The sequence below is a fragment of the Parasteatoda tepidariorum genome, chromosome 4 (assembly GCF_982258835.1).
Source record: "Parasteatoda tepidariorum strain Cologne lab strain chromosome 4, Ptep-v5.0, whole genome shotgun sequence".
NCBI lineage: Eukaryota > Metazoa > Arthropoda > Arachnida > Araneae > Theridiidae > Parasteatoda > Parasteatoda tepidariorum.
The window spans coordinates 102,667,251-102,681,052 of NC_141758.1; positions in this window are offsets into that span (position 1 = coordinate 102,667,251).

Sequence of the window (13,802 nt, forward strand, 5' to 3'; positions counted from 1 at the left end):
GTTTGTACTCATCGATAAATGAACGTGGGTCAATTCAAAATGGCAACCTCTGACTTCTTTTTTCTTTTTTTAAAAAATAATGTTTTAATATACTCATTTTAATAAATGATTTAAAACTTTTTTTAATAAAATGCCACTATATTCCTTTTCAAATGTATTAATTTTAATAACTTTTTTATGGTTTTTTAGTGGGTGGAAAATGCAGTATAAGATTTTTTTAAATTGTTCAGGTTGATTAGCACAGAAATACACAATTTCGAGTCTTATCAGAATTTTATGCTCAAAAAATCAATTTTACTTTTATCCTTTTTGGTAAGGTAAAATTAAGTTTATTCTAAATTAAATACTGATTTTTCGAATAATCAAAAATTTCACCAGCAAAATTAAAACAGATCAGTTTTGGCATATAATGTGTGATTGCTGATATGTACAGTTCATCTTGGCATTTCATGCACAAATATGGGGGGAACGAGAAAATTTTATTAGCTACCAGGACTAGAATGAAATGATGAATGTTAAAGCAATCATTTGCTACCAATCCCCCTTCTAGTCTGCTATGTGCAAAACTTTTGAAAATTATATGTTTCAACTCTTTCTTGTCATAATTTTTCATATTTGTATAGTTTAATAAATGGTAAGTACTTTTGCATTAATCTTTTATCTTCAGACATGTAACATGTGTTTTTAATTACATGGGAGACATGGTTTTAAGTGGAATTCCTTATTATCCAGGTTTTTGTTACCAGGCCTACCCTTCCCCCAGTTTACACAGAATAGTTAGGAGCAAACTGTATTTAAAGTTTAGGTTTGCTTTTGCGTACTTTGTAAATGATTTAATTCAAACATTTTTTTTCCAGACGATGCGTTCTCAGATGTGTCAATTCCTTACTTTAGTTCCAATTCCGATTTTCCTGTGTGTGATATCTGTGGCAAAATGTTTTCAGGACACTCCATGCTCCGACGTCACTACCTCACACATACCGGTGAACGCCCTCATGCTTGTGGAAGTTGTGGCAGAAGTTTCTCACAAAAATCGAGTCTTAAGAGACACATGGTGACTCATACAGGAGTGAAGCCATACCCATGCATTCTGTGTTCCAAAAGATTTTCTCTAAAACAGCATTTGTTGTATCACATAGCTTCTCAGCATAACAATAGTTTTAAATAAATTCTGTGGGCACTTTTGTGAAATCCCCTCAGCCATCTTCACCAAATTCAAATATATGTTCACTTTTATTTCTGCATAATCTTGCGTCGCAAAGTTTTGTAATCATATTGTTTAAAACACTAATTTCAACATCTTTTAAAATTCCCATTGAATATGCACTGGTTACAATTGCCTTTGTGGTCGACGGGATTTTACACAAGTACCATTCTGTGCCTCATAAATATATAAATGAATTTTTAAAAAAATGAAAGTTAATTGGAAATTCATTTGTAGATAAAAAATTTTTTTTAATTTGTTAGTAAAGCTGGAAGTAGCAAAATTATATAGAAATTTGCATAAAGGTTTACATAAACTTGTAACAACACCACTCAATAGTGCCATCATAAAAATCTTTTAAAAGTACCAGTGTGAGGTGCTAATTGTAGTGTTGTATTTATAAGACTGATTTACATATTTCTGATTATTTGAGTTCAGCATCCTCTAGAAACACAAAAATTAAGTTTTTTTTTTTTTTTTTTTTTTTAATAAATAAAAGAAATCCTTTTGGAGAAAAAACTGCTTCCAGATTTACAAACCATTTTCATTGTTTTGAATTTAAAAATTATTTGACCTATTAATTATTAGATTTATTTATTTATTGTTATATTTGATATATTAACTTTGTGTTCTTTATTTTATGCTATACCCAGTTGACAGAGTTTGATTTATAAATTTGGAATTATATTAGGTATCCTATCTATTCTACAATTAAAATATGTTGTTAATGTGTGTAAATATCAGCCCCTGTAATTAATTGTTTAAGCTTTATTTATATTAGAATTTTTTAAATCTTTTTTTTAAAGAACTTTTATCTGTTTAGAGGATTTGTAATGCACTAACATATTGATTATTTTTGGCATTTATTTCAAGTAGATCATTTTCAGAAAGCACTCTTTTCAATTATTTTTTCTCTTCTGTACAAAAATTTTCCTTCTAAATAAAGTATATATTTTTATTTTGCTGTCTATATAGCTAATTTATTAATGCTTATAATCATTCTCGTAATACATCATATTTTTCCAGTAATAATATAACTATTGATAAACAGCTTTGCCCAGTTTTGTATTTGACTGTAATGCTGACCTGTAAATCTGAATATATATCTCAAAGCACTATATTTTATTCAGTTGACTATTTAGCAGAGTCTTAAAGTCTTCAAATACCTCAGATATTTTCTGACAATAATATAATTCTTGACAAACTGCCTATCCTAGTTGTGAATTTCAGAATTATGCTTTCTTTCATGTCCATGTAAGTTTGAGTACATTTGCTAGAGTTCTTCTTTTCACTTTAACTATCTAATTTAGCCCAACTATTTACCTGTTCAGTATTCTGATCACATAACAAGGGATTCTCCCTGTCCGCAGAGAGCGGTTTTGTTTCTTACAGTCCATGAGCACACTGATGTGATCTCAATTTGGTACTCTTGTATTACGTCTTGTATTAGTATGTCTACGTGCTCATGAGTTTGTACACTCTTGAAGTTTGCGAATCTGGAGAAGTGCTTTGTTCTCCTTGAAATCTTGTAATGCTGTAAAATCTTCTAATACAGTAATACTTAATACTGTATAGTTATTTTCCAGCATGAATCCCTATCCCAATGGCAGATTTGACAATATTATCTTCCATATCCGTGTACAAGTTAAGCAACAAGAAAATCCTGAAGTCAAGTATTGAGACTAATTTATCTTTGTGAAGTGCTTAACTGATAATCAAGTCATTTTTGATTAAAATTGTTTTCAATTAGTTATTATAAATATTTTTTTAAAATGAGTTTTACTTTAATTATAAAACTGAGGTTTATTAAAAAACTTTTTTACATTTTTTTGAAAAGAATTATTTTATTCATTAAAATTTTTTCATTTATCTTATAAGGTTCTAGACTGAAATACAACAGGTAAATAAATAAACAAAATCTAAATAAAGTAAATAAATAAACAAAATAAGTAAAATATTTAAAGAAATGTGCTGTTTGGAAAAAGGAGTCTTTAGAGAAATGTCTTCAATAAAACATACAAATTTTTTTTGTTAAGAAATAACGAGTAAATAAAGTTAAAGAAATTATGGCATTTGCCAATGGAATGGCTATATTTGATTACATTGTTGAATTTCTTTTAGTAAATTTTTTAGTTAGAGCAATTGATATTTTCATATCCTTTAAATGAATAAAATTTTATTTAAGACAGTGAATGAGATCTCATTATTTTATTATTTAAATTATCATTTAAGTTTGGTTTAAAAGTATACATATGAAAAAATTGAAATAAATAATATTTTATCTTATTAAAGTATGTCAAAGTATCATTTGTTTAAAAAATCTTCATTTTTTTTTTTTTTTTTTTTTTTTTTTTTTGCAATTGTGAATTACAATCGAATAAAAATGTTTGAGATTTTTTGTTTCGAATGACATTATATATATATTTTCTCTTATATTTTAGGACACTCTTATTTCAGTGAGGTTTCAAACTCTAGTCTAAACTGCTTCAATGCTGGCTGTCTACATGTGTGCAATGCCTGCGGCAAACAATTCAAATCCAATGCCAGTCTTAAAATGCATTCTTTCATACATACAGGAGAAAAACCTTTTTGTTGTAAACAATGTGGTAAAGGTTTCAACCAGAAAGGCAACCTTAAAACTCATATGAAGACTCATACTAAGTTTAACACATTCTGCATCTAATCTTTACATAATAATTTTATTAAAGTAGTGTATCTTGTGTCATGAAGCTTAAAAAACATAATCAATACTTGGAAATTTTTTGAATTTCATAATTTATTTCAGAATGTTAGTTTTATTGGTGTTCTGTGTTCTTAACCCATGTTTTGTCTAATGTTTCATTGTAGATTGCTTTAACCCTCTGTGGCTGTTAGAACTGATAAACCAGAATAGATATTATAATGCTAAGCATCATAAACAATAGCTTAACTTTACCCCAAAATACAGCATCTCTTAGATTTTATGATAGAAACTCTTATTTCAAAGGTTTATATCTTAATATTATTCATCTATGCTATAGATTTATGTATATTATAGCAAATATTTCATGTTAAGAACCAATGCTATAACATGCACTTTTGTTTGTAAAGAATGTGGTGAAGATTTTATACAGAAAAACAACCTTAAAACTCATATGAATATTAGATTCAAATTTAACTCTTCTGTGTGTATTTTTTGGTTCACGAAGCTTGTTTTTTAAGTTGTACACATTGTGCCATGCAGCTGAAAAAACGTTATCAGTAGTTGAGATATTGGCTAGTATTATATAATTTATTTTAATATTTTATTGTAACCTTATTTAACTATTGTTAAGTGTTTCTAACCTATATTTTGCCAGATTTTTCAATGTGGATCACTTTTACCCTTAGCATACAGCTGGTTTTACAACAGATGGGCCAGAATGACAGGTTATCCTGTTAAACCCCATACGCAAAAGGTTAACTTTACCTGAAAATATAGAGTCTATTAGATTTTACATGAATCCTTATTTCAAAGTTCTTTTACAATAAGAGTTCTTCATGTCCTCTTTCCCTAGTGTAGTCTCCATTCACGTTGTAAATAATTCTTATGGAAGACTGATGCAGGAAAAATGTCCTTTTAGTTGTGATGAATGTTTACCACATTCATACAGTCTTTAGTCTGGAATACAGTCTTTATCTGGGTTTAATGCGAACTTAAACCCAGATAAAGACTTGTATGAAGTTAAACTAGTTCAACTTATAAAATTTTTGCATTTGAATTTAACTAGATTGATATAACTTTGCTCCAAAATATAATATTCATTACATTTTGTTTTGAGAATTTAAGAGTTTTTGTACTTCGCCTTCATGTATACAATGTCATTGTTTACGCTGTTATGAAAGCCAAGGCCAAAAAGCTCACTAATCTATTGAGAAATATGTCTATTTGGTTATAGAGAAAGATTTCCGTTACTAAGAAACCCCATTTAAAAATTTATATTAAGTTAAATATTTGTTTGTATTTGAAGTTCTTGTTTAAGTGTTTTGTATTTGTGTTAAAAATAAATTTCGCTAATTAAGATTTTATTATAGTATCTCAATATATCTATACCGATAGCTGATTTTATTTTTTTACTCATTTCAGAAGTGTTTGTAATATAGATTGTCATAACTTTCACATTAAAAGTAATATCTGTTATTTTTATGTAGGGAGCACTTGTTTTGGTGATATTTCGAACTCTGGTCATGGCTCTTACTTAAACAGTAGTCCTTATATATGTAATGTGTGTGGCAGACATTTCGCATGGAAAGCCAATCTCAAGATACATTTGCTCATACACACAGGAGAACGTCCATTTTGTTGCACAAAATGTGGCAAAGGTTTCACACAGAAAGGAAATCTTAAAACACACATGAAAGTTCACAAATGAATTTGTTTTTGGTGTTTGTAGTAAAGCTTCTGTGTGCATATTATATTCTGTACTTTCCATTCTATAGCCTAAAAGATATCATTAAATGTTCAAGTATTGTTTGGCATCTTGTAACACATCTTTCACGTGTAACCATTTTAGTTAATACTTTCATCCTGTGTGTTCTGATCGATTCAGAATCATTAAATTCTCATCCTGCAATAAATATTAAATGAAGCTCAGAGTTCTTAACCCATATTTAACTGGATTTTTCTTAATAGTTACTTCACACATAAAAAACCTTAATTTTTACTATTTTTTTTTTCTAGGGAATTTTCTCCAGTGATGTTTCTAATTCCAGTTTTAGTTCTTTTTCTTTCAATGATTTTCATTTAATTACAAAGTTTGTCCAAAAGTTTATATTAGTGAGTTAATTAAAGAGCAGTTATAGATCCAATCAACGCATATAATACAATATAACACACAAAATACTTAAAAATAGTCTTTTGTGTTCTTGCATTGCTTTCAGCAAAATTTTCAGGCACTGATGGCACGTTACTTTTTTCCATTTTCAGGAATTTATTTTTTAAAAGCCATGAAACTTTCATGCAACAACCAAGAATAACTTAAGCCACAACCGATTTAACATACATCTCGCTATGTATACATACTAATTGTTAAATCGGCTGCCAGGATTGAAATAACTTTTCATGTGAGTTTATCCATGGGAATAAGAAATTTGGGCCAAATTACTCCTGAGCAGTAGGGTAGCTAGTAAATCGTTTATTGGCATAGTTCAACTTGGCAGGAATCTGTTCAAAAAAGGGTGAAGTGGCAAGGATTTTGATCAAATGTTAAATCCCCCTCCCCCCCCCCCACAGTAATGAAACCCATACCTGTCGACTTGTTGTACCAGTAGAATTGTCATTTCGATAAACTATCACCAAAGGTTGTCTATATTATAAGAAAAGTTACCAATTGCCAAGTTTGATAAAAAACATGATAGCAATCATTTTCTGTGATGCAGTGCAATTAGATTGCACTCCATTGTAGCTTGTGTGGAAGATAAAATTGAGTTTGACAAAAATGACTGTCCTTATTGTTTGGATGGTCAGATATGAGTTAGCAATCATGCATGCATATTTGCTTCAAAATAAAGTTTCCAATAATTCTTTTTGGACAAACCCTGTCACAAGCATTTCCTTTCTTATACCTGTGTAAACATTCACAAATTTGATGCAGTATTTTTTTTAAATCAATTAAATGTAGAGTAAATTATAATCATAATTGTTATTCTGGCTTACACTTTGAAATTTTATTATGCATTTGTATAGCTTTGTTGATTTTTTGAAAAAGTGCCAAATATTTAATAAAAAATTCAGAATGTGTAATACATTTTTCTTTAGAAGTATAGTGTTCTTATTCTTTACCTGAGCTTTCAATGTAAATAGCCTTAACTAAAGAATGACATCTATGCCATATTTTGTTAAGGTAATTTATTCAGGTCTTTTTTTTTTCTTCTGTAAATGGTCTTTTATAACATGTCGTATCTAAAGATAACAATCCCTATTCAAATCCAGTTTTGAGGCGCATTCACAAATTTCGCTCAGCGTTTTTTAAAGAAAATAATGGAATATCATGCTCTATAACTTATTTATAACTTGCTTTGAAATTCTTTTATACGCATGTGTAGCTTTGTTAATCTTTAAAAAATGAAAAATGTTCTCGAAAGCTAATTAAATTTTAGATTACATCTGCAATAAATTTGATTTCTATTTCTAGTTTTCGGTTTTGAAACTTATGTTTTGCAGGATTTAATTAATGTAGATTACCCTAACTTTCCTAAAAATGATAAAATTACTATATTTTGTTTAGGGAACTCTTACTCCAGTGATGTTTCAAACTCTAGTTCTGGCTTTTTTCCTGTCAGTGGTCTTCCAACGTGTCACGTCTGCGGTGATCAATTCCCAAACAAATCCAGTCTCGAGGTGCATTCACAAATGCACACAGGACTCCCTTATCCCATTGGTGGCCTCCATACTTGCAATGTTTGCAGCAAACAATTCCAATCCCAAGCCAGCCTCAGGATGCATTGTCTCATACATACAGGAGAACGCCCTTTCAAATGTGAAGAATGTGGCAAAAGTTTCACACAGAAAGGGAACCTTAAATCCCACATGAAGATTCATGTAAAATTAAAAGCAATTTGCATGTAGTGTTTGTATGAGAAATTCCCATCTAAAACATTGTATATTGTAGTATAGTTTAACTGTCTAACGCAATTCTCTGTAAACTTTAATTCTTCATAAACCGCCTATATCTAAAGCAACATAAAATTGATAAATTTATTGATTTTAATCGCTAGCACTCTTGAAATTTTAAATTTTTTGGGGGGTAATAGTTAATACTTGATTGCATCTTTTGTGTTTTGAAGTATTATTATTTAATAATCAAAGCATTAAAATATTGATCTGTCAGATATTTTCATTGCTATTTGAAGTTGGTTAGTTATATGATCTGTGAACAACATCTAACACAAAATTCTACATAGTGCACATCCTTATGTTTCAAGGTTTGCATGATAAAAATCTTCTATTTAGATAGCTTACTGTAATCCTCGATTCAGAAATTCTGCTATTAAACTGTGTAATATTGTTTATCCCTATTGCTCATATATTTTTCATGATAATATAGTACATTTATCTTACCTTAAATTATTAAAATCAGTTCATATTTATAGGTTACAAAAAAATAAGTGTAGCATTTTAAATTTTTTGAAATCTTATTTTAATAAAAGTAAAAAGTGAAAATAGTTTTGTGAAATGTTAAAAGAAAAAAAAAATTGTCTAAACATGCTTTCAACCAAAAATGGCAGCAATGTAAATAACTCACTTGCTCAATTTTTAGCTTTTACGAGCATAATATTTTGTCACTGACAAATATATCTTTTTTACAAATACACTTTCATTGAGGGATTATACAATTTACAAATACAGGATTAAATATTTAACACAATAAAAACTTAGTTCATTTTCAAAGAAGAATATTACTGAGCAGTTTTTATTCCTTATTTTTTTTAATAATGTTTACTATTCAAAATTTTTCATCCTGCTTGCTGATATCCAAGCTTGGCTTTACTTACAAATGTCTAGTATGTATTCATATGTGTGTAATATTGACCTAGAGACATGAATTCCGCTATCATTCTTTATTTTACTGTATTTTAATAACTCTTCTCTTTCCATTTATGTTTATTAAGTCTTGAAAGTTTTTTCTAATTTCACTAATTAGATGCTCTTGTGACCCTTTTCTATTTTGATGTGTTTACTTGCTAATTAATACTTTAATTTCAGAGTGTTGTATTTACGTCTGTATAGGTGTCTAGTGTGAAATCAAAATGTATCATTTCTATATAAAATGCATTTTTTACAGATGTCTGATCTATAATTTACCGAGGCAGACAAGCAACGTAGTCTTGTCTCGTTTTTTTTATTTTTTTATCTTTTCACACTTTAAAATATGTGTTCATAAAATTTTATTGACAAAAAATGTACATGTTGTATAATTTGCAATAAATGTTTTTTTTTAGAAGTAAGTGAGCAATGATTGTATGTTTAACAATCACAATTTTTTTTATTTTTAACAGTATAGCAAAAAACTTATTTGTAAAAAGTTTTTACATGTACATTTATATGTACGAGAATTTTGTTGGCTCAGTGGTTAAAGCACTAAGAACTAAGATCTTTTTGAAGAATTAAACTTTCATCTGTTACCCATCGATTTGAAGCTGGGTGACTTAAAGCCAACCCAGTTTCAAATCGATGGATAACAGCTTTCCGTGAAAGAAAAAGTGGTGGGTGTATAATGCTGATAAAAATTGCCTCTCTCATTTCATTGGTCTTGAAAATGCTTGAACGGTCATGCCTTAACTTCCGTGGCCCCCTTGGCTACATCATGATACTGTTTATATTTGAGCAATAAACACACTGGAATTTTAAAGCTGATTTTATTAAGTTACGAGATGAGCGTTTTTTTTTTTTTGTTGGTGTTGTAATTTTGTGAAATTTATATTGATATTGTTTGTTTTCCTAACCTTCAACTGCTTATTGCTTTGGCTGATTACTTGGGCATTCGCTGTTGAGCATTATTTCGATTTTTAATTAAGTTCATTGTAATCCCAAGCTATGTTTTTTCCTCATTCTTTTTTACGTTTTTGTAGCTTCTAGTGTTTTTGTTTTCTTAAGTTTGTATTGTGGCAATTTTTTTCTAACCTTAAGTGTGGCATAGCATTGCTTAATCTGGTTTATGTTTCTTGTTATTCTTTAAATAATGTGGCTAGAAAACATTTAAAATTTAAATAACATTCTTTATTTTGTAAGATATTTTCTGTTTAATATGTTTAACCCATCAATACCCATTATAAGTTTTTTCTAGAAAAATCTCAGAAATGTCTTTTGTTTTTAAGTTATTTTAGATTTTCCTATTTTTAAGTTCATATCCATTTTGAAAGTTTTTTTTTTTTTTTTTTTTTTTTTTTTTTGCAATGTCTGATGAAATCTATTAGTTAAAAATTAAATATGTGTAATTGGCAAGTCTTGGTGCAATTTAGTTATAAGTCACACTTTTTCTAAAAGACACAATATTTAAATCAAACTGTTCCTTTGTATTATTTCCTGTTAGATAATTTAAAGTATCCCCCTATTCGCACAAGATGGAAGCACAAAATATGGAAACATCTTACTGCGTACTTGAAAGTTGTGGCATATTCACCTTTTTATTTATTTCTTATAGCATGAAATTGTGAGAACCTGTTATCTGAATTTTTCAAAAATTATAATTTTTTCATATTTTTTCCTCTCAATTGCATTGACATGTTAGTAAAGGTTAATTTATTTTCTAATTTCTTCAATGTAGATATTTTTTTAAAAAAAATTCTGATTGCATGAGTAAGTGATTGTGAATTTATTTTCTAAATGTAGATCTTTTCTTTTTGCTGTTTATTTCTAACTGCATGAACATATAATTGTTAGAAATAATGCTTTATCCTCCTTTTTAGTGTTTGTTTATTCCAATGAGGATTTGAAATCTGACGATCTTCTCGTATGTGATATATGTAGCAGAATACTTACTACCAAAGAAAGCCTTGAAGCTCATTATCGTTCTCATGCTGGGAGGCGCACATTCAAGTGTGGACAATGTGGGAAATGTTTCTCCATAAAATCAAACCTAAAAAGACACCTGAATACCCATACAGGTCTTAAGCCATTTAAATGTAGCATCTGCAATCAGCATTTTACTACGAAGCAACGTGTGCTGTCTCACACAGCTCGTAAGCACACTAAACGAAAGCACTTGTACAGTGAGGAAGATATTAAAAGACTCCGTCATGTGTGTGCTGAGTGTGGCAAAAGATTTGCTACTAAAAGGTGCATTGCTAGACACATGAATAGCCACAAGGGCCTTAAACCATTCTCTTGCAATATTTGTAATCAGAAGTTTTCTTCAAAGCAACGTGTTCAGTCTCATTCACTTATTAAACATAACGTAATATTACGAACGTAATATGTGTATTTTAATTTTGAGGGTGTACAATTTATTCCTTTTACTGGAACATATCAAGAATTCTATTTTTACTACCATGATGTACCAACTATGTATCAATTAATAATAAGTTTTTTTTATACCACTGAATGCTTGACTTAATCATTGAAATATAATAAATTTTGTAATTTAAAATTTTGCTATTGCGTTTTAATAGTGTAAAATATTGTCGACAGCTGTATTGTAAGAAACATCACTTTTTTTTTCCGAACTAATGTTTAAACACTCTGATAGTAATATGTTTGTTGTTGTTTTTTTTCTGCCAAATATGACTTTCTTACCTTTTAGTTAAAATCAATTTTCTTATTAACATTTTATTTAAAATATATTTCGTAAAAAAAAAAGTTTCTACATCTTTTTTTAACATATTGTGTAATAAAAAAAATCTAATTATAAATGGCAAAATGTAATGTGGAAACAATTGTTATTGAATATATTTCCTAGTATATATTTTATGGTTTGCAGAAAAAAAATGTTCTGGGTGTTTATAAATAAACTGGGCCTATTCAGAGGCATGTGAAGTACCATCTAATAGTCAGAATGGTACCATATTTGGCAATGAGGCTTAGTTCAGTATGGGGAAAAAATAATATCCTATAGAAGTAAATGTTTCACTTGTGAATTCATTCACCAATTTCACCCAGACGGAGCTTGAAATATAAGAGGAATTGTAAAAACACAAACTATTGTGTGTGTTTTTAGATCTTGTTATTCCATTCCATTATTATTACCCAACACAGCTCTCTTATAACGGACTTGGCAATATTTTAAATTAGTTAATTTATAATTCAATAGGAAGATTATGCATTTATTTATAACGTAATTAAATTATGAGAGACACACCATGTAAAGGCAATGAAATGATTTAGCACAATTTTGATGTATCTTGAAATTTCCCTCCTAAATGAAATAAGTTCTAATTCAATATTGATGATCAATGATGGTTTCTTTTTCATTTTTCTAACTTTTATATACATTTTAAATGAATTTTAAAATCTTTAACTGATGATGACGTCAATTTCTTTGAGCATTTTGAAGTCTGAATATTGCATATTTACATATAATTCCTATTGTTTGTGTTATATGCATTACTAGCAACTATTATTTAGTATTATCAATATTTTTTATTTTATGGATTGAATAGTTTCTCATATTTATGGAAATTTTAACTTTTGAGCTATATTATTTATTACTCTTGTGTCTGAATATTTGAATTTGATTAAAATTATTTTGACTGTTTTTTTATAACTTATTTTATATAGTCTGAGAAATATTGAAAATACTTTCAAAGAAAATATTTTAATTTTTACATTATGTATATTTAGTTTATTTTTATTTAAATATTTCTTATCAGTTCTCTTTCAGCTTATCTACTGGTTAAATATTTAAATAGTAATCTTTTTTTATTTATTTTTCTGTTCAAGTGATTTATAATTTTTGTTAATAATCTGATTAAATAGCATAGACAAATAATTTAGTTTTTGAAATACTTAAACCGCTATTCTAATTACTTTTTAAAACCATTCTTATCTTTCCCATAATAGAATCACTCTCTGCTAATATTTTAAAGCTAATATTTTAAAGTTTGTTTGGCTTACGATTCGTTTTGAGACGATTTAAAACTCCAATATCGAGATTCATATTCACTTGATTTCAAAATAAAATATTATGGGTCTTGTAGGAACTAAATTTTTTCTTAAATCAGTTACTTTGAATGTTTCTTAAAATTATTTTTGAAATAAAAGTTTTAAATTTTTTTTTCTAAAAGAAAAGGAAATAACAGTACTTAACTCTAAATATTAAGCAGAATTTAATTAAATATGACAATCAAAAATTATTTAAACTGCTCTACAGCTTATGGAGGTTTGGTTTTCACAATAATTTTTCTGCTTTAATGTGTTAAAAAAAGGCAGAAAATCAGGTTGCTTGTAATAGCATTGATGTTTTTTAGCAAATTAATGCAAATCAAAATTTTTTTTATTTCTAAATAAAATTAAGAAGTAACTAAACGTATGCCTCATTTTCATAATTTATGTTTATAATATTTCAATTATGTTTACATATTATTATAATTATGTTTATAGTTTAAGTTTGAATAAAATTTTCAGTTTAACTAATAATGCTTTTTTTTTATTATTTGAGATTTGGCTCTAAGTTTTTGACTCATATTTAAATTTCGTAACCTGTCATTATGTGAAACAAACCAGTTTCTTGTTTTATTGTCCAATTGTAAGCTTTGCAAATTTGTGCAAATGTTAGTACTTTTTAAATATAATATATGATTTTAATGAGTATGCATTTGAACTTTTCAGTACATTGGAAAATGCATTACTTTAGCAATTTATTTACTGTTTTCCTGTGTCGTGCATTTATTAGAAATTAAAATTTATTTTTCTTTGCTTTTTTTAATCCTTTCTTTTTAAAAATGCAGAGTTTTTATAAATAAATTTTTGAAATTGAAATTATTAAGTACTTAAATCTTTTTTTTCTTCCAAATGTGGTGATTTAAGAGGGAGAAATACCTAGCAAAAAAATAAATAAATAATTTGTTACTTTATCTCAAAACATGACACAATTTACTAACTAATCAACTAAAAATGACACAATTTTCTGTTTGAATCATAAAA